The following is a 23,854-nucleotide window of genomic DNA, read 5'->3' on the forward strand; positions in this document are numbered from 1 at the left end:
AGGAATACTTTTATGCCACCCTGAGATAACCAATAGATAGTTTTTTTTTAATTAAGAGGAAATGAGCTGATTTCGTTCTTCTAACCAGCCCTGTAGAGAACACCCTTTCTCATTTATCTCACTCATTTTATCCAGATGAACTAATTAGAAAGCTACTCAGAGTTTACAGTTTCCATGAAGTAGTTATTAAAAATAAAGACATAATGACTTCATTACTTATCAACATACAGTTTGTCAAATGAATAATAAAATATTTATAACAATATCTTGCACATTATATAACTACATAGACTATATTATATATTATTATTAGTCATATACAATTGAAGACAATTAAATTGATTTCATAAGAAATTATGTAAATATAACAAATTATTTCATTTACATTCTCTTCTCATTTAACTTTTAAAGAGGCAAACTTATATTGTGTCTTCAGAATATATTCATTTGTTACAACAGAGTCATTTGAAGGAGAAATCATAATGTACCATCCTAATTATTGATGCCATACTTGGTGACATTCCTCTTTTAAGAATTTGAAGTTCAGGGCTGGAGAGATGGCTCAGCAGTTAAGAGCACTGGCTATTCTTCCAGAGGACCCAGGTTCAATTCACAGCACCCACATGGCAACTCACAGCTGCCTGTAACCCTAGTTCCAGGGGATCTGACACCCTCAGAAACACAGAACACAGATAGACATGCAGACCAAACACCAATGCACATAAAATAAAAAAAAAATGAAAAAGAATTTAAAGTTCATGAAACGGTCAAGATGAAGGCTTGTTAAACAGTTTACTAATCTTGCTTCTGGACCATTTTCTCACTGTTTTTCTCAATGTATTTAGAAACTTCTTTTGACTCTGAAGTTTCTTCCCATATAGTAATTACCTGTAAACTTGAGCTACTCTGAAGCTGGACCGAGTGATTCCATGACACTGGCTTCATTTGTCATTTGCGTTTTGCTAAAAAACAATGTATTTATCGTACCACAAAGGGTTATGAATGGCACTTGCTAATCTCTAGGCTAAGAAGGCATCTCTAATTTCACAGCTTCCAAGGAGATATGGAGCTTTATTCCTGATTACACTTATCTCTACCCACTGCTCTGGTGGTTATATTAGCTTGTCCTAAGAGAAACAAGCGCTGGGATAAAAATCTAAAACTCACGAACAATGAAGGTGGTAGATCAGAAGTCTATTAAGACAGTGTCTATATTCACAAAGACACATTGCAGTTCAAATATTCCCAATGTTCTCTCACATTGTGGCTTTCCAAGTAAAATACAAATCTCTGAGCCATTTCATCTGTTGGATGGGTTCTAATAACTTGGCTCAAATTAAGAGCTATAAAATTCAGGGATTGTTGCAAGGTACCCACGGAGATGGATGTCTCTAAAATTGCAATGGTTTTCACATGAAAAGAGCCAATGCAGACTCTAATTTTATTTGTGATTTATACAGCCAGTTACACTTATAAATGATCTCTCCACAGAAAAGGAATTTTAGCATTTGAATGTTAGGAATGTTAATATCCTTGTTCATACACCAGTCTCTTGGACTGACAGAAAGTGCCTCTTAGTTCTCAAAGACTCTAAAATATGTTTATCCCTTTACAACTGATGGGATTCACTTGGGACCCAACTAAATGAGTGCTCACGGTTGCCTGAAATGAGCAACATTTGTAACCAGGCACTGATTCTGTACCATTGTATTGTTTCCCTCTCCCATGTCTCACACATGGACAGAAGGGAGGACTTGGGTACTCATTATGAATGTTTTACAGTGTCTAACTTTTGAAAAATTTGAGTTATCAACTGAAGGCCTTGAATAGGATACAGAAGTAATCCAAGAAAATCACTGTACTTTTAAGGGTATAACATGTTGGTACTTATTAAAATAACCTTCTTTGTAAACAACTTTAATGTCTTAGTTGCTAATTCTGAAAGCATGCTGATTTTAGCATGACTTTAAAGCTACATACCTCCACTCAAGTTAGTAAGAGCAGACCTTTACCACATGCCACATTTTACTACCCTCCAAAGGCATGTGTAAGTCTATCACCTATGTGAGAAGACAATATGGGGAACACATTTGCTGACGCAGTAAACATCTAGCAAAAATATGTTTTGTTTATGCAGATTCATAATTAATCAGCTGACAGAGCTGCTGTGGAGTGGTCTTTCTGCATGCTGTGAATATGTGTTGCTCCCATTGGTTAATAAATAAATCTGCATTGGCCTATGGCAGGGCAGGATGGAGCCAGGCAGGAAATCCAAGAGAGAGAGAGAGAGAGAAGAAAGGTCGAGTCTGAGGAGATGCTCTGAGCTGCCTCCAGAAGAAGCAAGATGTGAGAGAACAGTTAATGCCATAAAACCATGTGGCAAAACATAGGTTAATAGGGATGGATTGAGTTAAGATGTAAGAGCTAGCTAGCAGGAAGCCTGAGCCATAGACCAAACAGTTTGTAGTTAGTATAAGCCTCTGCATGTTTACTTGAGACCGAGCTAGCTGTGGGACTGGGTGGGACAGAAATTTCCACCTACGGGGAGCCTCACGTACAAAGTGTAACAGACCTACAAATAGACCTTAACAGACTAGAAGCTCCCTAGGGACATGGACCTTTGCCTGTTCACATAGTATGTGATCCTAGTTCATGATGAAACTTAACTCGTGATGATGAAAAATGCGTGAGAGGATGAAGCATGGACACAGCTAGCCATGGCCATGCCTTATGGTGTGAACTGAGCACCAAAGTCTTGTAAAGAACCAGTTCAATTCCTATGCCTTTTTCCCCCCTGACTTCATTTTATTAGTTTTGGTAATGGGGACCCCAACCAAAGGCTCATGCATGCTAGGCAGATTCTTCTACTGAGCTACATTCTCAGTCCCTTTTCTTCCTGTAAAGGGGCAGGATGAGTTCTCTTCTCCAGTATGGGAGTACATACATGTGCAACGAATCTTATAAAAGTTAGTGTTCAAACTTGCTATTTATAGTACTAGATACTTCCCTAAAAAACCGTGAAGACAGCAAGATGGTTGTTCTCCCAAGGCACATGCTTTCTAGTGCCCCATTTTTCTTCTTTAGATTTATCTCTATGGTCAACAAAGGGAAACTATTTGACACGTGCATTGGTACAAGCCTGTTGATTATTTTTGAACTCCAGTTGAACTTATTCAGCTCCAAAGTAGGACTAATCATTCTTAATCCAGGGCAAATCTTCATTGCCAGCAAACACAGGGTCTGCTGACATTACACACAGAATGTCAAGTTAGCAGCTATCAGTTTTCCAGTGGTACACATACTCTCTTAAGTTACAGTGGATGCTAATTTTAAAAATAAATGGAACTGATGAGGATTTAAATGCAGACGGCTTGACTTTTTTTCTACTGCTTTGTCTTATAACATGATAATTAGGCTATCAAAATGTCAATCAGGGCCTCTACGAATGAGGCGATCATTGAAACCTAGTACATTTTATAGCAAGTAGTATTTCATTTATTTGTGGAAATGCATTTTTATTTGTTTTAGGTGGTTGTTTTTGTTTTAGTCTTTTGTTCTAGACCTGGCCAAACTTGATTATGGTTAAAGAGTTCCCCCACTGTGCTGTGATTCCAGGAGTAGTCCATTTTTAACCCTTACATGACCTTAGACCAGTGATTGGTTGGCAGTGGGTCTTGATGGAATACATTCCTGTTCCATAATCAGTCATTTTATAGTATACACTCACTTTACAAACACCTCATTCTGTTCTAATGGTAATTCTCAGAGGTGACTGTTGTCAACCAGAAGTCAGGAACAGCGCTCTAGAGCAGGCCGAGAACCTGTCCACATACCCTGAGTCAACCATCACCAGGCTGGAAGGAATCCCGGGTTCCTGTGACTGCAATGGCCTTGTAGTTATCCCTGCAGCACACCACACCTCATTTCCATTTTGTTCCTACATTCAGACCCACGAGGCAACCTCCCATGCCCTTTCCATGCTCTGCTCATCAGCATACAGGGTCCACATCATCCAAACCCTGTCTTTGCCTTGTGCTTGCCTGAAGTGGTCCGGGTGAGATCATACTCTATTCTGTGTGTGCCCTCTGAAGGCTCGGTTACTTCCCTCTGATGCTGATTGATGCTGCGTGACTGTCTACGAGACTGTGAACAGTTCCCACGAGCAGACCTCTAGCTAGTCACCACTGAACTTATCACACAGTTAGGAGAACGGGGGCTTCTCAGTACCTGTCTTCCCAGTGAACTCAAGCTTACAAAATGACAGAAGTACTGGGTAACACGCATCCCTCCCCCTCCCCCTCCCTCTCTCCCTCTCCCTCCCTTCTTCCCTTCCTTCCTAACCTGCTTCCTTCTTTTTTAATTCATTCTAATTTACATTTATTTATTGTATGCACATGTGTTTGTGAGTGCACATGTGTGAGCATGCACATGTATATGTATGGGTGCGTGCGTGCTCCTATTCCACATGTGGAGGTCAGAGGACAACTTGTAGGAGTCAGTTCTCTCCTTCCACCATGTGGTTCCTAGGGATCAAATTCAGGCCATCAGCCTTGGCAGCAAGTGCCGTTACTCCCCTCCCGGCTTTCGGGGAGGACAGAGTCTCGCTATGCAGCCCAGGCTGGTCTTGAACTTCTGACCCTCCTGTCCAGACTCCTCGCACACATTGTGATTCCAGGCCTACGCTACCACATCCTGCCACATTTCTTCAGTATTTTCTGTATATCAGTCTCAATGTACACAATTAGAGCATGTACTCCATTTAATCTCCACCAAAGTTTTTAGAATAATTTATCATTTAAATCTTCTTTGTTGTTGTTGTTGCAAGAAGCCAGACTTACAATAATAACTTCAGTGGAAAACCAACACAAAAACAACACAAACAGCTTTTGTCAACCTCCAACAACAAAATAACTAAAAGTGGCTCATATGTCGGTTTTTGTTAATATTCATTATTACGTCACCGTAATTGCATTTATCAGTCAACATACTTTTAAAACAAAGACATAAGGAGTATTATCATTTACTTTAAAATCATGTGGGGGAAATGGTGGTGTCATCTAGAACATTTGACTTAGGTAAACTGAACAATTATATTAAACGACAGGCTGCATTTACATAATTATTGGCATATATATGTATATATATATATAACAATAATAATGAAAGGAAAAGAAGCCACGGACTTTAGAGTGAGTGGGGAGGGAACACAGGAAGGGTTAGAAGGAGGAGAGGGAGGGGAGGACATTATGTAGTTTTATTTTAATTAAATAAAAAATTTAAAACATAACTGCAAAAAAATGTGAATCATTTTTAAAGAGGAACTAAAACAATTTCTTTTTTTTTTGTTTTGTTTTTTTTTGAGACAGGGTTTCTCTATGTAGCTTTGCGCCTTTCCTGGAACTCACTTGGTAGACCAGGCTGGCCTCGAACTCACAGAGATCCGCCTGCCTCTGCCTCCCGAGTGCTGGGATTAAAGGCGTGCGCCATCACCGCCCGGCTCCTAAAACAGTTTCTTTAGAACAGTGGTTCTTAATCTTCCTAATGCTGTGGCCCTTTAATACAGTTCCTCATGTTGCTGTGACCCCCAACCATAAAATCATTCGGTTGCTACTTTATAAATGTAATTTTGCTACTATTATGAATTGTAGTGTAACTATCTGTTAGGCAGGATATCCCATATGTGACCACAAAGGGGTCATGACCCACAGGTTGAGAACCACTGCTTTAGAGTCTTGTGTTGATCAAGCATGCATCCTTGGGGGAAAATGTCTCCCACAGAGGCTGTAGGGTCAGGCTACAAGGGCCTGCCAGCCTATGCCTGTTCCCTTCCTGTAGGCAACATCAGAGACCTCACTGGCCCCAGAATTTGCTTTACTTCTTTCTGATAGCTGAAGTACTCCTGCCTGCTTACTGGGTGCCTTTATCAAGACATTTCCAGCCAGCATGTCAAGTCCTGCATGTTTAAACCCTCTTCCCATGTTGGTTGATGGCATCACCATCCCTCCTGTTATCTCATTACCCATGAATCTTTTCTTTTCAACATCCCTATGATCCATTCTTAGGTGGGCATTGCAAAAGCCTGCTGGGATTTCTAAACTAGGATCTCATCAAAGAGGGTAGTAGGGTTGGACCTTCACGCCACCTGTAAGACTGTCAAGGACCCAGAGGTAAGCAGAGCCCCTCTGTAACTTCTACGATCAGCTATCACAGTAGTTGCAGCTAACATATATAGAACCTTCTTCATGTCAGATAATGATTCTGTGAATTATGTGGGGTCTACATCTTCATGATGTTCACTACCAAAGTCTTGCTCATTTTAGAAGTAATTTTTCATAACTAAGAAGTCCTATGGGGTTTGTCCCCCTAACTCCCAGCCTGTGGTGCAACCCTTCCAATGAGAGCGACGGGATAGTTTAAATGTAGGAACTTCTATTTTCCACAATGGTTTCCACTGGCTTCCATTCTCCTTCATGGTACGTTTAAAGGCTATTGAAGTAAGGCCTTGATTAAGCTGGGATTTTGATATTTACTTGGGAAAGCAAGTGTCAAGAATTGCTCTAGCAAGAGATAAAAAGAGAGGAGAGAGAATTGCTGACAGTTATGTAGCAGTCTCTCCTTGCTGTCATAGGAGTCATTTAATTGGTACACCAATCCTGTGTGACGCTCCCTGTCATTACAATTTTCTCTGGTCTGCCTTGCCTGATCCTCTAAGAAAGTTCTCTTCTCAGAGTCCTTCGTTGTCATCTCCTCCAGCACAGAGTTTCTTGTTGCTAACTTTGTATCCTGTGTATGGCAGGTTATCTTCTGTGTTCTACGGATTGCGTAATTAACATTCCTGCCTTATTGAACTGAGATCCTTTAATGGCTTCCCAACTCAACTTCTCATCATTTCTTCTATCATGAACATAGGGTGGGCCCTGGGTAGGAGTACAAGAAACAGATAAATTAATCATGTGGAAATATCAACCTTAAAAGAGAATTATGGCCTGGCTTGGTTTTGTACACCTTTAATCCCAGTACTTGGGAGGTACAGGCAGGTGATCTCTGTGAGTATGAAGCCAACTTGGTCTACATAGAGAGCTTCATGACAGCCAGAGCTACATAATAGATCCTGTTTCAAGACAGCAACAACAACAGGAACTACAATCTCAGCATCTATGCTTCCATCTGGTCTCTCCTTAAATTTGTACCCAGAACTTAGGATCTCTCTTATTTTCTTTCCTTTACTGATTATCTTTTTGCAGAGTTCAGAACTGAACTCACAGACTTGAAGTCAGACCCTCAGCGCATGCACTCTGCCACTAAGGTCCATCCTCAATTACTTCCCTTTCCTGAGAATTTTTCAATACTAGATAGAATTAGAAAGGGCATGGCCAGCTAACTTGAATTAGTACACCAACTGAGACACTGGCTTTAAAAGCCTGAAAAGGAAGAATGAAAGAACCCATCTTATATGGGAATGCCGAGCTGCCAGAAAGAACAATTCCTTCATATCTTGGTTTACTTAGAAGTATGAACTCATGGTACTGGTATGTTTGTTGAGCGAATACATTGATCATGCTCTTAAAATCATTTTGCGACCTGGCATTATATTTGGGGGGTAGTATACCGATTTATTTCCCAAGAGAATGTACTAACCAATGAATTCTCTAATCAGTGGGAAGCAGTTTCCCAACGCCAGTCACCCAAGAAGTCATCCTGTCTTATTGGCCAGATAAAATATCCTCCCTTGCTCTGGGATGCATCAGCAAGAACATATGTAAATTTCTTGGAAATGATTTCCTTTTAGTTAGAAATGAAAACACTTGAATTTCAAATCAACACTCTTCTTACTTCCTTCTGGACTTGAATGCTCTTTTGGTTAGGTGAGCCAATGGATGGTACACACTCCATGTGCTGAAGTCCTTTTGGGCCCTAGTCATTAAGGCCCTATTCTTATCCCCTGCAGGGATTTTCCATGCTATGGACTTCCAGGACCTCTGCTCACACACTGGGTTAGATGTGGAGTTCAATTAACCACTGAGGAGTCTGGGAACCAGGCAGTTCACGGATAGAACATTCTGTAGGAAACAAGTTGATGATCCTAATCTTTGCATTCCTGCCTGTTAAAAAAAAATAAATATCAAAGCCCCAAAGGGAGGAAACAGAGTTTTGAGGACATGTTTTTCTAATTTCTTTCAAAGGAAGAGAAAAATTTAGGGTTTCAATTGGTTGTGATGTAATACTACATCGCATGATAATCTACAGCTCAAGTCAAACGACTTTGTTGGATCATGGTTATTATGAGGCACTCTGGGGACACTGGGTCAAAAGGACGGTGACTTTTCAAACTACACCAGGTTATTTATGACTTTGATTATCATTTGCTTTTATTAAATAAGGGTGATGGTATCTTCTGTCCTGCCAATAAATCTAAAAATTAATTTAAAATGGAGCCTAATACTTTACACACTGTAGAAGGGAAGCTTTGTTTAATTTAAGAGAAAATATCATCAGTTATGTTAGTTTTATAGAATTAAAGCTCTGGTAGAAAGGAAGTCAGTGATATAATCAGATTTCAGGCTGCATCTCATCTGAAAATACGTGTTTCCATGTAAAGTCAGAGAATTCAGGACAGAAGAAAACCTTTTTCCCTACACAGGTATAGTTAAAAGGGATGACTATTGTTTCTTCAGTAAGGCAGATGACTATATTCTCCCCCATTTTTATTTTTTCTTAATTCTCAGATATCACTACCTTGAGGCTAGGTTGTTCTGGAGACTAAATGGAGGGGGAAGTTGATAGCGTGTTCAATGAGCCAAGTTATTTTTCTATTGTGTAAGGACTTCCTTTGTTCAAGATACCTTGAAGACTTCAAAGGATTCCTTAGACATTAGCTTAGTGTTTTACATAAAAAGGACACCAATCCCATGCAGAAATCCCCCAACAAAAAGAATATCTGCAGATATATGGACCATATTAATTTTCTTGTGATGAAAGTTGCATGGAACCAGTTTTCATTATTGTGATTCGACCTTCATACTCTCACATATATTGTTATTTACAGACATATAAACCCAGATGTCTAGAACCTATTCCATCTAGTATCCACCCACCATTGGCCAAGTCCACGATGGAATAATCAGCAAAAACACTGTTGTTTTCTCATGGAATTTACTTTTACATGGGGTGGTTAGATATATATATAGAAAAGCTTCATTGCAATAGCACAAGAATGCCTTGTGCAAAGTGTAAGGAGCAGCTAAGCAGATGACCTTGTTAAGTCTTCCTTTGGCAGAAAGATCACAAAAGTCTTGCTGAGTACCTCTCAGTCACATGTCCTTGAATGTACCTATTCTTGGTATGTTCATGGTTTTCAGTCCCTCCTCTAAAGTAACACATGTAAAGCTCTTGGGAGAGTAGCTAACACAGGGCAAATGCTGGTCTGTTATTTTCAGCATCCTCTGGGTTGATCAGGTTGGATCACTTTCATAGGAGTGTTTCCTGCAGTGTGGCTGGAGAGATGTCTCCATGTTAATAGCACTTCCTGTTCTTGCTGGTGACCCAGATTTGAAGCCCAGCACCGACACCCTGCAGCTCACAACTACCTGGAACTCCAGCCACTGACAGATTAGATGGTTCAGGTCTCTGCAGGCACTGGCACACATGAGCACAAACCCACACACAGACACACAGACACAAAATTAAAAAATAAAATAAATCTTAAAAAAAATCATGCAAATATTTGCTGTAGCTTACCAAATGCTAAGTATTCAAGCTTTCATTTCCTTGAGTCTACTTGGAAGATGTTATTTTTATTGCTTATATAAGTTCTTCCAGCTTTTAGGGGTTTTCAACTTAAAAAGATCTCCTTAAATTGACATCATTTTCTAGCTTAAGTTCTCTAATTATACTCCAAAGCGTAAGAAGAAATATCTTAAAATGTGTAGTGTTTAAATTATCTTCCGTATGCTATTTGAAATAGAAGGCAAATGTGGATTCCTTCGTGTTGATCTTGTTTTCTCAACGGGTGTGAATATAAGCAGACACTTTAGAACGAACAGAAATCACATTTCCTTGTCTGAATTATTCATGACACTCAGAGTTACATTTGAGCTTTACCCAGGTCCTGGCAGTATTCCTGTGTTATGAAATTGTTGGAGCACAGGGCCTTTCTTCAGCAAGACTATATTTTGCTTTAAAAAAATAATAGTTGCTAAAGTTTTAATTTTCTTCTTCTTCTCTGTTTTGTAATTTCAAAAAGTTAAGAACATTTTTTAAAAGCTTAAAAAAAAGATCTCTGGGTAGAAACAGTCTTTTAAAATCACATGTCAGCATTACTAGACTGTAGAGGAAGATCTGACCACTATGGGCCATTTACTCATTCAATGAATGCCGACTGAAGACTCAATGGGGCAACCTGTGTCCTGAATGCCTTCAATGCCTCAGCTGACATTCTAAAGCTGCTTGAGTTTTGCTTGTCACTTTTGTTCTCCCCAAGCACTGGTAACCTTTTCCTGTTGTAACATTAGGTAGTCACATGACTTTCCTTTACCTAGAATTGTCTAACCTAAAACATAAGACTGTTCTCGCTGTAGCAGCAACTGACTGGTCATAACATTTTCATTTTGACCACCATGTTATATCAATTTCCAGATCTATCTGCATGTGGGAGCAAGTGTCTGTATTCCCAGTACTCAGGAGGCAGAGGCAGAAGGATTAGGGGTTTGAAGTTAGCCTGGGGTACCTAGTGAGACCTCTTTTAAATATAAAAACGAGGGAGTCAGAGAGATGGATCAGTGGTCAAGAGCAGTTGATGCTCCAGCAGAGGACTCATGTCAATTATATTCCTGCCCACAACCTTCTGCAACCCCCAAGTTCCAGGGGATCTGATATCCTCTTCTAGACTCCATGGATACTGCATGATGCCCCGTACAGATGAAGTGCAGGGAAAACACCCATAAACATAAAGTAAAATTAAATAAACCTTTAAGAACAATAACAAAGAAAATCTAGATCTAGATATTGAGGGACAAGTTCTGTCAAAAGGTGCTTACTCTCACAGTATAAAGCACGGTATTTACCATGCAATAATATTGCTGACGGATTACAAACCTTTGTTTCAAAACACACTAAACCTTCACCAGACAACATAGTGAGCACAAGAATAGCTGGAGTTATTGTTATCTAATCTTCTTTCCTCTGTTAACTCCAGCACAGAAAACAGACGTGATAAGGTGTGAGGGCATCTTGATAAGCCACAAAAAGCCAGCCAATGTGGGCTTCAAATTGTTTGTGTTGTGTTTTCCCAGTTGTATCAAGTATGGACAAAGGGGGTAAAATATTCAACATCCTAATAAGTCCAGAAGTAGCTGAGCCTTAGTTAATAGATGGAGAAAGATTCCCATAGTCAAAAGTGTAAGTACATTTCTATCTACAGGGATGCCACCTCATGGACAGTTACTTCCTTGGAGGTCTAAATGCTCCTGAGGAGCCAGCTATCCTAGGCTAGACGACTAGGTACTTTGTAGAGGATGACAGAGTAAACATTTAAACAAAAGCATTTTCTCCAGTGTGGCCAGAATGTATATATATGTTTTTTTTTTTGTTTGTTTGTTTTGTTTTGTTTTTCTGTGCACTTAAAAACTTCACACAAGTCCTACTGGCATTTGTACCTCCTGTTTGGAATTTTCTAAGTGTTGATACTCTTGGTCCAAAGCCCATCTAGGTTATAGTTTGTTGGTCTTCGTGGCTGAGCCTTACAAACACCTTAGTCTCTAAGGGATGCCACATTGAGAAGAACATGGAGGGGATGTGGAATTGGAGACATTTAAGTTGCCCCTATTTTCAACTCCAACCATTCCCCCCCCCCAAAAAAAATGAGTAGGAAAGGAATCTGAAAAGATTTCTTTCCACCTTGGTTGGCCTAGACTCACCTTGATAACCTGTAGGAATGTTAGCTGGAATTTAAGCCCCCGCATGCTGCTTAATTAATACTGCATAAAATTATATCCTTCTCAAGACAGAGGATATGGCTCATTATAAGAAATTCCTTTTTGATATTTGCCCTTCTTCATGAACATTTCTCAAAGGAAAAGTAGAGGAACTGAATGTCTGAATTAAAGAATAACACCCCCCCAAAAAAAAACAAAAACAAAAACAAAAAAACAGGCAAATGTGCATTTTAAAAGTCCCTGAACATTTCAAGTACACCTTTTTCTTGTTTGGTTTTCCTTTATTTACAATATATTTGCAAAAATATCTTAAATATTAAAAAGATATTCTTGAAGGGAATGGGTATGTTTTCTTTGAGATGGCTCTTGGTTAGGTTGAAGAAGAATCACAGCTTTTTGAATTCTGCTCAAATAAAATCTTTTAGAGAGCAAGCAGAAACAATGCTAGACCTACATTATCCTTGACTCATATAGGGACAAGAAATTTATGCCTTTTGGCCAAATTTCCTATTTAATGAACTAGTACATTTTTGCTTTGAAAAATGGAGAGCATGACATTATTCTATGTAAGTATGTCACGATGTATGCTATCCCCAGCAAGTAATCCATCCCCCAGCCAACTAACATCACCTCGATTGAACTTAAGATGAATCAGAGGTATGGGGCCAATTTTAGAGATCAATAGTTACAGAACTGTGCTCCTATAGCTGAATACATACATCTTAGTGTTTTCAGAAATGATTTATAGATATTTTGAAACACTCAATACAATTCATGACAGGGATAGTTTACCAAGTGCAGTCATCTATCATAATTCTTCATTGCAAAAGGCAAGGGCCACTCATTATACTACCAAATATTTTTATGTATAATGTAAGCCTTCAAATATTACTTAAATATGAAATATAGAGAATGATGTGATGAGATTAAGTTTCCTAAAATCTAATCACGGTACGTGACTTGAGATAATTAACTAGTTTTTAAAGATGAATATCAAGCTTTGTCTATTATTTAATTACAGGATGCTATACATTAACATCAGCTGGAAGATAGCTAATGCAAGCCATTAGAACCCAGTATAATCATGAGGAACCTCTACTTAACTCATTTCCATTACAAAATTCAAATATGGAGTAGATGTTAGAATGTCTAGAAATATGAATTTAAGTATTTCTTAACATTTTCCTTTCTCATTTGAAACATCTGGCTATTTTGAACTTTCTGAGATTTTTTAATCTGAGCTACTTTGTGTACAAAACATTCATACCAAATTAATGACTACTTTGGCCTCGAACATGGGTACCTTAAGAGACAGGGAATTGTACAGAGAGTTCCTGATATATCACTCCCATGGATGACAGCATTCTAGCAATTTCCCCACAAAAAATGGTAATTAGAATATTTTAAAAATAATAATTATGTCATTATCTGGGGAAAAGGCAAGCCTCTATTAAAATCAGGTCTACAGCTGGAGTGATGCCCCTCACTTTCCTAGGAGCTCATTTCAGGAGGAAGGATGCAGGACATCAGTGATTGACTGATGAGGGAGCCTGTAACCTTCAAAGTTTATTTATGAAAATGGAAAGAAACTTGGCTACCAAATGCTGCATTCCAAATCCTTGGTCCCCCCTCAGCTCAAAACTCCTCTTTCTCAGCTTCAGTATGAAAAACTGCTTCCTAAGGGTCTTACATTATACTCAGCTTTCAGTCAAAAGCTTGACTTAGAGCAAATCCCAAACAACAATGTTCACTTTTTCTTTTCATCTGAAATTTTTGTTGGTTTGTTTAAAAGTTACATTTAAAGATTTCCTTTCAAAAAATGACAATTTAATACAAAATATCTATTGCTTTTATAAAACTGTGACATTTTCATATCTGAGAGGTGGATGCCTCTTTTTATTTTAGTTTATTATTTTTTTATGTTCTGAGTTTCTCTGATGAAAGACAGTCCTGAGTTAAGGCTATATTTACAGTAGCTAATAGTGAAGCCTGAGCTTATCAACATAATGTCTGAATGCCAGGTTCTAAATACTGTACAGTCATCAATCATCAATCTAAATGCTGTAGAATCAGAGAGCAGTAAGACCATGAAAACCCGTGAGCAGAGGCAAACACAAGATGATGCTGCGGACAGAAAGAGAGACATGGGTTGCCAGATGTGGTAAGGAACAGTCTGGGGAGGCATTCTTGCTGGGTCCATGAAAATGACCGCTGCTGCTGGGAAATCTACAACAGAGAATGTCAACATTTGTCACAGTTTGATAGTGTGTTTTGGAAATGATAAAATATTTGATTTTGCCAATAGGAGAGTTGGGAATGGCAGAAAACGAGTCTAAAACTAAACCAAAAAAAATGAGCCAAGTGGTGACCGATGGGGACTCCCTGAGCTTCGTGCTTAAAACTGGTGAATTAACAGCTCTTGGTGTGCTGCACAGAACTGGTTTTGAGGTGTCCATCGTCCACAGCTGCTGCCTTAAATAGTTAGCAGTGTGGGAATACAGAGCCAGGGTAAGGAGTGTGCATGTCTATTTTCCTCACACGTTCTTGTCCCACATAAAGACACCACACGTGCAACAGGACATACCAGTCAGGTGTGCTGTAGGTGTTTCTACAACCTGTTCTAAAAGTTGCTTCGAGGGAAACTGACAGAGAATTATTTTCTTGCCTCAGGTGTATTTATGGTGTTAATCTAAGAATCCCTTTGGCGGTATCATAAAAAGGAAATGAAATTGAAAGGGGCTCTTTTTTTTTTTTTTAATCATTCATTTTGTTTTTACTGACTCATTTACATGGCTGAGATTTTTATTCCTAGAACTTGACTTAAGGTTAAGTCTGTTCATTGACTTCTTAAAAACTAAACCAAGTGAAGTACAATTCCATCATCTCAGCGTTTTATCCCATAGACCATTGCCCACTCAGTCATGTTCACAGGCCTCCATATCCAACACGTGTTCACATTTCTCTACATTGATGATTCTGAGTTTAAGTCTTTGTATCCTGAACCAACAGAAGAAAAGTTATAAAATACCCCCTTTTGTGCTTTATGATTTGCTCTGAGGATATGCTGACATATGAAACAGGTGATACGTGTTCACACATATCAGTGAAAATATCCCAAGTCACGTTGTCAGGAGACTCCTTATTCGATCTATATTTTTCAAGTAAAAGACAGTAAATAATAAAATTATTTCTTGGGAAAAAGATCTCAGTTACTATTTATTTGAAATTTCACGATAAGCTCCATCTTTAGCTGGCGGAGACGTATTATCAGAAGTTGTCAGCCAAATAATTTTCGGTGAAGTATTTTCAACAGCATTATGACTAAGCCAACATATTCCTGGTACACCAGCAGCAGAACTGACTTAGGAAAGGCCGAGACGGTGCTGAAGCGGAATTTAATTATTTCTGGGCCCTTCCCTTGCCAGGGAGTTTGATTTGGCTGACCGATGTCAACTCACCGTACCAGCCTGTTCCTAAGAGACTCTACACCAAAGAAATGCCCAGGAAGGGGCAATCCCCCTTTCAATTCCAAGTCAGTGCCACTTCCAGGCAGCGATCAGCAGCAGACACCGCTCCCATTATTGGTGTGTGTATCTGTAGGAAGAATGTGTTGGGGTTTTTGTTTTTGTTTTATTGTTGTTGTTTTATTTCTTCAGTTTCACTCTCCTGTGAAATCTGTCTACTTGTGAGAAAAATTATGCAAGGAAAGTTTTCTTATAGCTATGCTGGAGTTCAGCGCCGATAATTCACCTCTTTTCTTTCCCTGGATTCTGAGCCTGGGGAGTACAATGGGGGTGTTGTGCTCTGGGGCAGCCTGGCATGCAGGATATTGCGAGAGGAGGTGTGAGCAACTTCCAATACCTTCAGTGTTTGCTCTGTAACTGCCGAGGACTAAACCAAACAGCACACCGGGCCGTTTGGTCTAGAATAAGCAAGTACAAAATCCACTAGCTACTATGATCCACATAGGAAACAGAATTCCTTGCTTTAAAGGTGTGCATAGGTGTTAAGGATTAAAACATTTATGGGGCTTCAAAACCAAACGCTTCACAGCTTGCACGCAGCCGGTTTACTGTGTAGTTCTTTTAACGTGTCAAAGGGCAAGTCACAAAAGAACCCATTGTTCTGTCGGAGAGAAAGGTTATTGGCTATCAGGTCTATCCAGAAAGACAAGCCATCACAGTTTGTTATAACAGTAAATAGTTATTTTAAATCCTAACACAAAACAGCAGCGCCTTTTTCTTTTTCATACAATTTCTGGGACCTCAACTCACGGAGTCAACTCTGTATCTTAGACACTTATTTTTGTGGAAGTAATGTGTGTGTTTCCTCCTTAATTTCAGACCATAGCGATCAATGTAAAAATTTCAGGTTAAGTTTTTGCTTCAATTTATTTTTATGCCGAGCTTTCGAAAGAGGGGGAAAAAAGCTTACCTCCGGCAGTCAAGTGGGATGCCCGGAGCCCCTTTCTCAGCGTCAGCGTGCTGGAGCAGATGCTCTGAGCTAACAGTCTGTTCACAGGAAGCAGGTGAACCCGAGAGCGTCCGCCTGCGTTCCAGCCCAGTGCCCATCCGAGCACACACCTGCTTTCCCAGACCCGCGGCTCCTCAGCAGCAGCAGCAGCAGCAGCAGCCTCGCTCAGGATCCGTGCTAGCAGAGGGCGACACCCTCTTTTCAGAGCCCCAGTTCTCTCAGCTGGGGAGCTGCTGAGATAACTGTGCGGGGAAGGCTCGCCTTCCCAGAGACAAAACCCTTTCCTGCTGCCCGCGAGCGGATACGCAGCATTATCACCCTGCATTCCCCGCGCTCCAATCAGCTAATTGCAACAGCAGTCAACAGCTTGTCGCAGGGGCAGCTCGCAGGCACACGTGGCTGCAATGATTGTGCGCTAGCATGCCCATTGTGGCTCTCTCCTCTTAAAAGATTGAAAGAAATAAATGCTTCTTCCACCGCGAAGCTCGACGCCACACAGTGCTTTCCATAAGTAAAATGGCTGGTCCTCTCAGCGCTGCGGCGGCGACAGCTCATTGGGTTCCATTGGCTTTCCGTAGCCATAGCAACAGCCAACAGACAGACTTAGCAAGCATGGCTGATCATGTGCAGCGCACGACACAGCTTGTTAATTTTTTTTCTTTTTTTCTTTTTTTAAAATCAAACTCATCATTTTTCGAAAGGGGCGGGGGGCAGCTTCTGTTACCTTTCTGAATGTTTCACCGAGAGCGCAAGCGCGCGCCCTGGCCTCCCCCCTCCCCCCATACACACAGCTTTTCTGGGGGAACTTTTGTTGTACATATCAGGGTTCCACTGTGAGATCGAGGAAGCGAAGCTGTGTTTGCGTCTATCCAGGTTAATAATATGCAAATCGCCGGAGAGACACTAATGGGAACCATTGGGTATAAACAGGTTCGACCTCGGAGTCACAGAAGGGGCTGGAAGGAGACCTGGTCAATGGGGGCAGCTGTGGTTTTTGTTTTCCAATGACAACCTGGTAGCCAACTTAATTCAAACAAAGCCCCATGAAATGTATGTTATATCTAGTCCAAATAATAGTCTATAGACTGCGTTTAATATCTTAGTACATTACACAGTTTAAAGTAGAATATTTTTTAAAAGTTCTTTTGCTGTTCCTGAGTAATACTCTCTTTAACTCAATTATACTTTATTTTAAAATTTAAAATACTTAAAAAAAAATCCAAACCAAATGAAAAACTCTTTGGGAATTTAAGCATTACCTTCAAGGCAGGAGTTTGATTACATTCCACACTTAAAAAAAAAAAAAAAGCCCATCTCTTCAGAGTATCTCCCATGGTTAATGTCATTAACAATTTAAATCTTCTGACAGTCCCCCCCACCCAGCCTTTTCTACTTTTTAATATTGTCATCAGTCATATTCTATCTGATATATTTTTAAAGCAGTGTCCTACTTAGGTTTACCTCTAGCAATCTGTTTGAAATAGTGTGTTAACACTTTGGACTGGTAAACAGACAGGTTTCATTTGCTAGGAGACATTGATTTATGTGTTGTAAGGATTGCATTTTCCTGCCCAAGTTAGCATTCCTTCCTTCTGTAGTTACTCCCAGGGTCAGTATGACAGGAATCCTGTGGATGTAGATTTAGGTACTCCATTTCCTGTTCCTGTCCAAGCAGGTCATATTCGACTTGCAAAGGATCAGTATGTCCAGTAAGAAAGACCGAGTGGTCCTTTCTGCTCAGTTAGAGTCCCACATTATATTTCGTCACTGGAGTCATCCTCAGGTTACATTGCTAGCTTGCTAGTCCTGAACAGGGTACTACGATTCCTTGAGTGTGTCTGCTCTTCCATCTCAAATGTCACCATCTTGAGTGGCATAAAGGTCCATGCTTCCTGGACTCCTGGATGTTTCTGTTTCCTGACAGGTTCTTTACTGAACCTCCACCCAGCATTTTTCACCTCAGTTCCAAGCTGCCTCTTTATCCTTCAACATCTTGTCCAAATGGACACCTTGTGAGTGACGCTCTCTGAGCACCCTGGTGCTCCCACTGGGCCTGGGATCTGTCTCTATTGTCTGGGGGGGCTTGTCATACCCTATTAGTTATTAACAGTTTTCCCCTGTCACTGCCTGAAAGCCAATCTGGCCCGTACATTATTGCCTTCTGTACTTGAATACCATAACTTCTTAATTCATATAATTTTTGAGTGTAAGATGGAATCTAACTGTGTTGCCTTGGCTGTCTCCAGCTTTCGAACACAAGGAGTCCTTCTGCTCAGCTTGCTGAGTAGCTGTAACTCCAGGTGCATGTTATTATGTGTGGCTTCCTTAATATTGAATACTCTCAGACTTCATGGGTATTCTGCATTTTAACTCATTTTCAAGCACTATACATTTATGGAGGCTATCATTTCAGAAAAACTGAAGTGATTCTGATTAAATGTTGGCACTTTAAAAAGATACCAACAAATATTGTAAAGCTATTTTGGATTTTTGTGTGATTTTTTTTTCATGATATGTCTGAAAATGTCTTTATTCTACCTACATGACTGTTTAGTTGGGTATAGGAATCATCAATGCTGTGGAATAATCCTTTTATACACTGTGAAGATGTGCTGCTCTCGTTAATAAAAAGCTGATTGGCTGATGGCTAGACAGGATTTTTGGGGCAAGAGAAGAAGGGCAGAGTTGGAGGAGACACAGAGTGAGCAGGATGGGAACTACATATATCAGGTAAATGATCCTCAGGGCAGCACACAGATTAATAGAAATTGGTTAAGTTATAAGAGCTAGCTAAAAACAAATCTAAGCTATCAGCCGAACATTTGTAACTGTTAGTACGTCTCTGTGTGGTTATTTGAGGTGCGGCTGGAGGAACAGAACTAACCGGAGGTCTAGACAGAGAACCCCACCTACACATCAAAGTCATTTTCTTTTGGGATTCAAGGGGTCTTCTTCCTTTATGGTGTATCTCCTTCATCTGTCACACCACAAACAGTCCCTGCTCTAAAGAAGAGAACTTGAAACCTCCACATTGCATGGGGCTAGAAAAAGCTAGTGGGAATCGAAACCAACCCTTTGCTATTTTGTGGACCCCATGATGTCCTTTAATCATCTCTATTGATTATTAAAGAGTTGTCCCTTGTCAACCACTAGAGACTGTTTCCAGGACAACCTTGTCTCACCAAGGATAATGTAATCACCAGATATTCTAGTTCTTTATAAAAAATGTGGTGTTCATATGGTATACAATTTATATCTAATTCAATGTAAAAATGCTATGTATGTTGTGTCATAGCACTTAGAAAATAGTGTTAAGAAGTCCGGACACACACACACACACACATATTTAATGAGGCAGGATCTCATTAGCCCAGGATGACCTTGAATTTGCTATGTAGTTGAGGCTGAATTTGAACTCTAGATCCTCCTGCCTCTGCCTCCTAAGTACTGGAATTATAGTTGTGTGCTACTATGTATCACATCCCACAGAAGCAATTGGTGAATACCTTTTATTTGTGATGGCCTGAATCTGTCAATGTTGAACCCAAGGTTGCAGAGTGCTTGCTAAGTACAGCTCTGTATAAGGACTTGGGACCCCATTGGCTTTTGCTTATATCAAAACCTCTGGCATGGCTCATCAGTATCTCTCTTGTCCTATGGGCCCATTCTAATTCACACCTTTAACTTCTGTTCTTCTGGTGAAAGTGTTCATTTTTAAAACTTGCTGTGTACAGGCTTCCAAGAAGGCAAATCTGGCCTTTCTAGCTCATCTTTCATTGTAAGAAGATGAGATGCCTTCTAAATCACTAATACCTTGCATCTGGCAGCCCTCTGCATTGGTCGTTAGTGAGGATGTGTGGTATCATCTAGCTTTTACATTTTTGTCAGTGTGGTAGCTGCAAAGTCATCATTTATTATGGTTTTACTTTGCATCTCTTAAGTCACTAACAAAACTGAACATCTCTTCATGTGGTGATCTTGTATGTCACCTCCTCTGTCAACTTCCTATTGACAGTTTTGCCCATTTCCTCTGTTGAGGTATTATTGTCTTACAGTGAAATTTTGAGCAGAATGGCCATAAAATATTTTCTAATTTCTATATATCTAAACATCATAATTACATTTGCTATGTCATTAAAAGTTGATAAGATGTCCATTGACACTTAACAATAATACACACACTTTTTGGGTTTATTATGAAATGAAATGAAGAATGGGGGTGGAAATTTCCACTTCAACATTATGTTCTATATGAAAACATGTACTACCACACTAGAATATGATTTTCTAAAACAAACACAGTGTATGTTTAGAAATAATATTAGATAAAACAGTTAGGTTAGATAATATCATTCTCTGCTATCTACTTTTAAGAGCTAAATCATACCACATACAAATTTTTACTACTTCTACCTGTCACTTACCTATCTGTCACTTAAGAGCTAAGTTATATCATATGTACAAATATATCCATATCTATCATCTATCTTTCGTCTCTCTATTATCTACTTATCTATCAATAACCTATCACTTAACTATCTATCTGTAGTTGTCTATTAGCTATTATCTCTCTCTAAATGAGGACAGTACAAATATGCAACATAGTAACCCCTGGTGAATCTTAGGTGAAGGTTGTTTTTACTTTATTTTGCAATTCTTTTCACTTTTCTCTAAGTTTGAAATTTTTCTTTTCAGGTTACAAAGCTTTTAAAAATGGAGTGAAATGTGCTGTTTGGAATAGATATTGTTTTAAGGTTAAAGTTAATTGATGGGACATAACTTACTTGTAAAGTTAAAAATGAGGATTGATTAAATTATGGAATAACAAAGGTAATGTTATTGTTCTTATTAAAAGGCTATTTTGGTAAAACTACTGAGAATATTTTGTACTTTCTTGAAAAGAATTCCTGTTTCTCCGCATTTGCTGGTTCCCAAGTTAAAACCCTCCTTAATCTGGTTCCTTCTTTGCTGTAAAACTCAATGAGACCGTTGTTGCGTTGTTGCTTAGATCAACATGCTCCTCAGGCACACCTATTCTAGATCCTCCATCACGGGGTTCTACCAAAAGATCCCGTCTCTAGTGTGACAAAGAACTCTTTGTAAGAATTGCTTGTGTGGAATGAAGCTGGAGTGTGTTTTGTTTAATGGAATAACATAGTTTTATAAAGCTTTTGTGGAAGTTCCTAAATCCTAATAACAAATGGAATAGGCCAAAGTTTGTTCCACAATCTTCCATGTTCAGCCATTTTCACAATGACAGGAACAATGCACATCCCAAGTGGGATCAGGATGGGAAGTGCGGCAAGTGTCACCTTGGGTAGGACAGGAAGTAGGTTGGGGGTTGAAAGTTAAAGCAGATTGGGTTTGATTTGAAGATTCCATTCTCCAAGATGCTCAGCCGGAAAGCAGAGACCTCCTCGGTCTGTGCTTTCCACCAAAGAATCCTAATTCCCATTAATATCCAGAGTGACATTCAGATGTCCGGCCCCCAAAACCAAAACCAGGCAGCCTAGTGAAGGCATCTCAGAAATCTACCTACCAGAGAAGTCAAAAATTAAGAAAATGAACATGGAACCACAAATATCACAGGAGATATGGTGAGAATTTAGTGTTAGCAAGATAAAACTTTTTTAAAAACTTGACATAAAATAATCTGCTCACAGAGCACTACTGTGTGTGTGTGCCATAGAAGACTACCCCACCAGGAGTAACCAGGACCCTGTCATCGCTCTGCATCCCTTCTAGAATCAGAAGCCGTGGGAAAAGGCGGCAAGGGGTGCAGGAAGTAGAGTTATCAAGGCCTACGCTGCTCTTGGCTGCCCGGTAATAACAACGTTCCTTTAGACATCCAGCCTTCCCAAGCTCTGGCCTTGCAAATAACTATGATTGCAAAAGCTGAAAGGGGCAGTTTGCATTTATATGTGTCAGTGGGAGCTGGGGGGCGGGGGGCAGTGTTGTTATTCAATAACAACAAAACTAACCCACAATTATACTACCCACCCACGCCCTTCCAGTTCTGAGAACGAACTCCTTGAGCAGGAACACATTTTGCTAGGCCCAGCTCAAGACCAGAGATCTGAGTTAGGTCCACTGTGTGAGTTTGCAAGCAGCCCAGGAAAAGCTGTACCTGGGCTCACTGAAAAGTGACTGTTGGCGTTTTCTTGTAATAAGCTTGTAAAGTGACCAGGGAAGAGGAGAGTTGGAGCTGTCCCTTTTCCTGTGAGGGAGTCACTCTTCCTTTTAGGGAGGCACTTAGACCACCTCTGGAGTGTTTCTGGAGAGACCTTTCCCACTTACCGTGGTCGCGGTGGTGGAAACAATGCCTCCCAGGTAGCTGCGGGCCTGCAGTGCCACCACATTTGTAGCTCAGAAGCAGCCCCAGGCTGGGTTCTCCCAGCAGTGTTGAATCAGTAACGAACCATAGCTTCAGCAAACAAAGTCTGGCAAGAAGCGCTTTAAAACAAATGCTGTTGGTTTCACCGGAGCCCTTGAAACCAACTATGAGGGACAGGGTGAAACTTGGCAAGGTTTGTCTGTGCTGAGGAGGCAAAGGCCAAATCCTGCAGCAGCCAAATGCGCAAATGCCCAGAAAAAAAAAATGAAAATAGGAAGCGTCACCTTTTGTCCTTCAGATATAAATGCTTCTGATACAATACTTCTGATATAAATGCTGAGATTCAATCATCAAAGTAAGATGGAGCCAAAGTATTATGCACTATCATGGGTGCTTCAGGGCCCAGCAGCCCAATGCCAAATCAGAAAATTAACTGAAAACCACACTGGAGGCAGTAGGTACTCAGGAAAAGGCTGGCCAATGGCAGTTTCTATACTGCCAGGAAAAATAAACTATGTGACCCGCTCATGGCAGGCAAGTAAGTACTCTACCCACTGAGCTACATCTCCATCTTGGCCTGTTTGGAGGACCTTCTCACACCCTCCATCCAGCACCTCCGACGGATATCTTCCTGCCTGTCAAGTCCTAATCACAAGTGAAACTTGCAGATGCTGTCTTTTTCAGCCAGGCTCATTATAGCCCCAGACAATAATAATAGACAGTGATCTGCTGTTGATGAAGAAAAAGAGAATGGATTTAGGTAGGCATCCATTGCCAGACGATATTGGCCATGTCTCTAAAAATGGCATCTCTTATGGTCATGGCCACCTTCATCTAGTGAACTTCCAGTATGTGGGGAGTGAGGGGGTGTTGGTCACATATTGATAACCTCCTTGCTGCCTTGAAGTAAATCTCCATGAAGCTTCATTTTTAGTTCATTCTTAGTTTTTCCTCCTATGTTGCTGACCTGGCTGGGCATCATCAGAGAATCCATTCACAGGACTGATTTGACTGACGGGGTGAAGAAGTATCCCTTCTAGTGTGGTGGAACACTGATCCATCAGGGTGTCCTGCAGGTGTCCCAGCAGGGACTCAATCAGCTTAGCCTGGGCCA

General features: G+C 40.2%; 1 protein-coding gene across 47 annotated transcripts in view; it reads right to left on the reverse strand.

Moving 5' to 3' along the window:
- Window positions 1–22,871, reverse strand: part of Sorbs2 (sorbin and SH3 domain containing 2) — a 206,028-nt gene extending 183,157 nt beyond the window's left edge. For 6 of the 47 annotated variants that reach the window (XM_076553393.1, XM_076553391.1, XM_076553402.1 and 3 more), the window contains exon 1: window positions 16,368–17,043. The gene's annotated coding sequence lies outside the window, so the exon portion shown is untranslated. Of the gene's footprint in view, window positions 1–15,391; window positions 15,528–16,367; window positions 17,047–22,703 lie in introns of those variants that run through there. The other 41 variants (XM_076553401.1, XM_076553399.1, XM_076553390.1 and 38 more) reach the window with 24 other exon arrangements.
- Window positions 22,872–23,854: the final 983 nt, after the last annotated feature.

Source organism: Peromyscus maniculatus, chromosome 17 (genome assembly GCF_049852395.1).
Source record: "Peromyscus maniculatus bairdii isolate BWxNUB_F1_BW_parent chromosome 17, HU_Pman_BW_mat_3.1, whole genome shotgun sequence".
Lineage (NCBI taxonomy): Eukaryota > Metazoa > Chordata > Mammalia > Rodentia > Cricetidae > Peromyscus > Peromyscus maniculatus.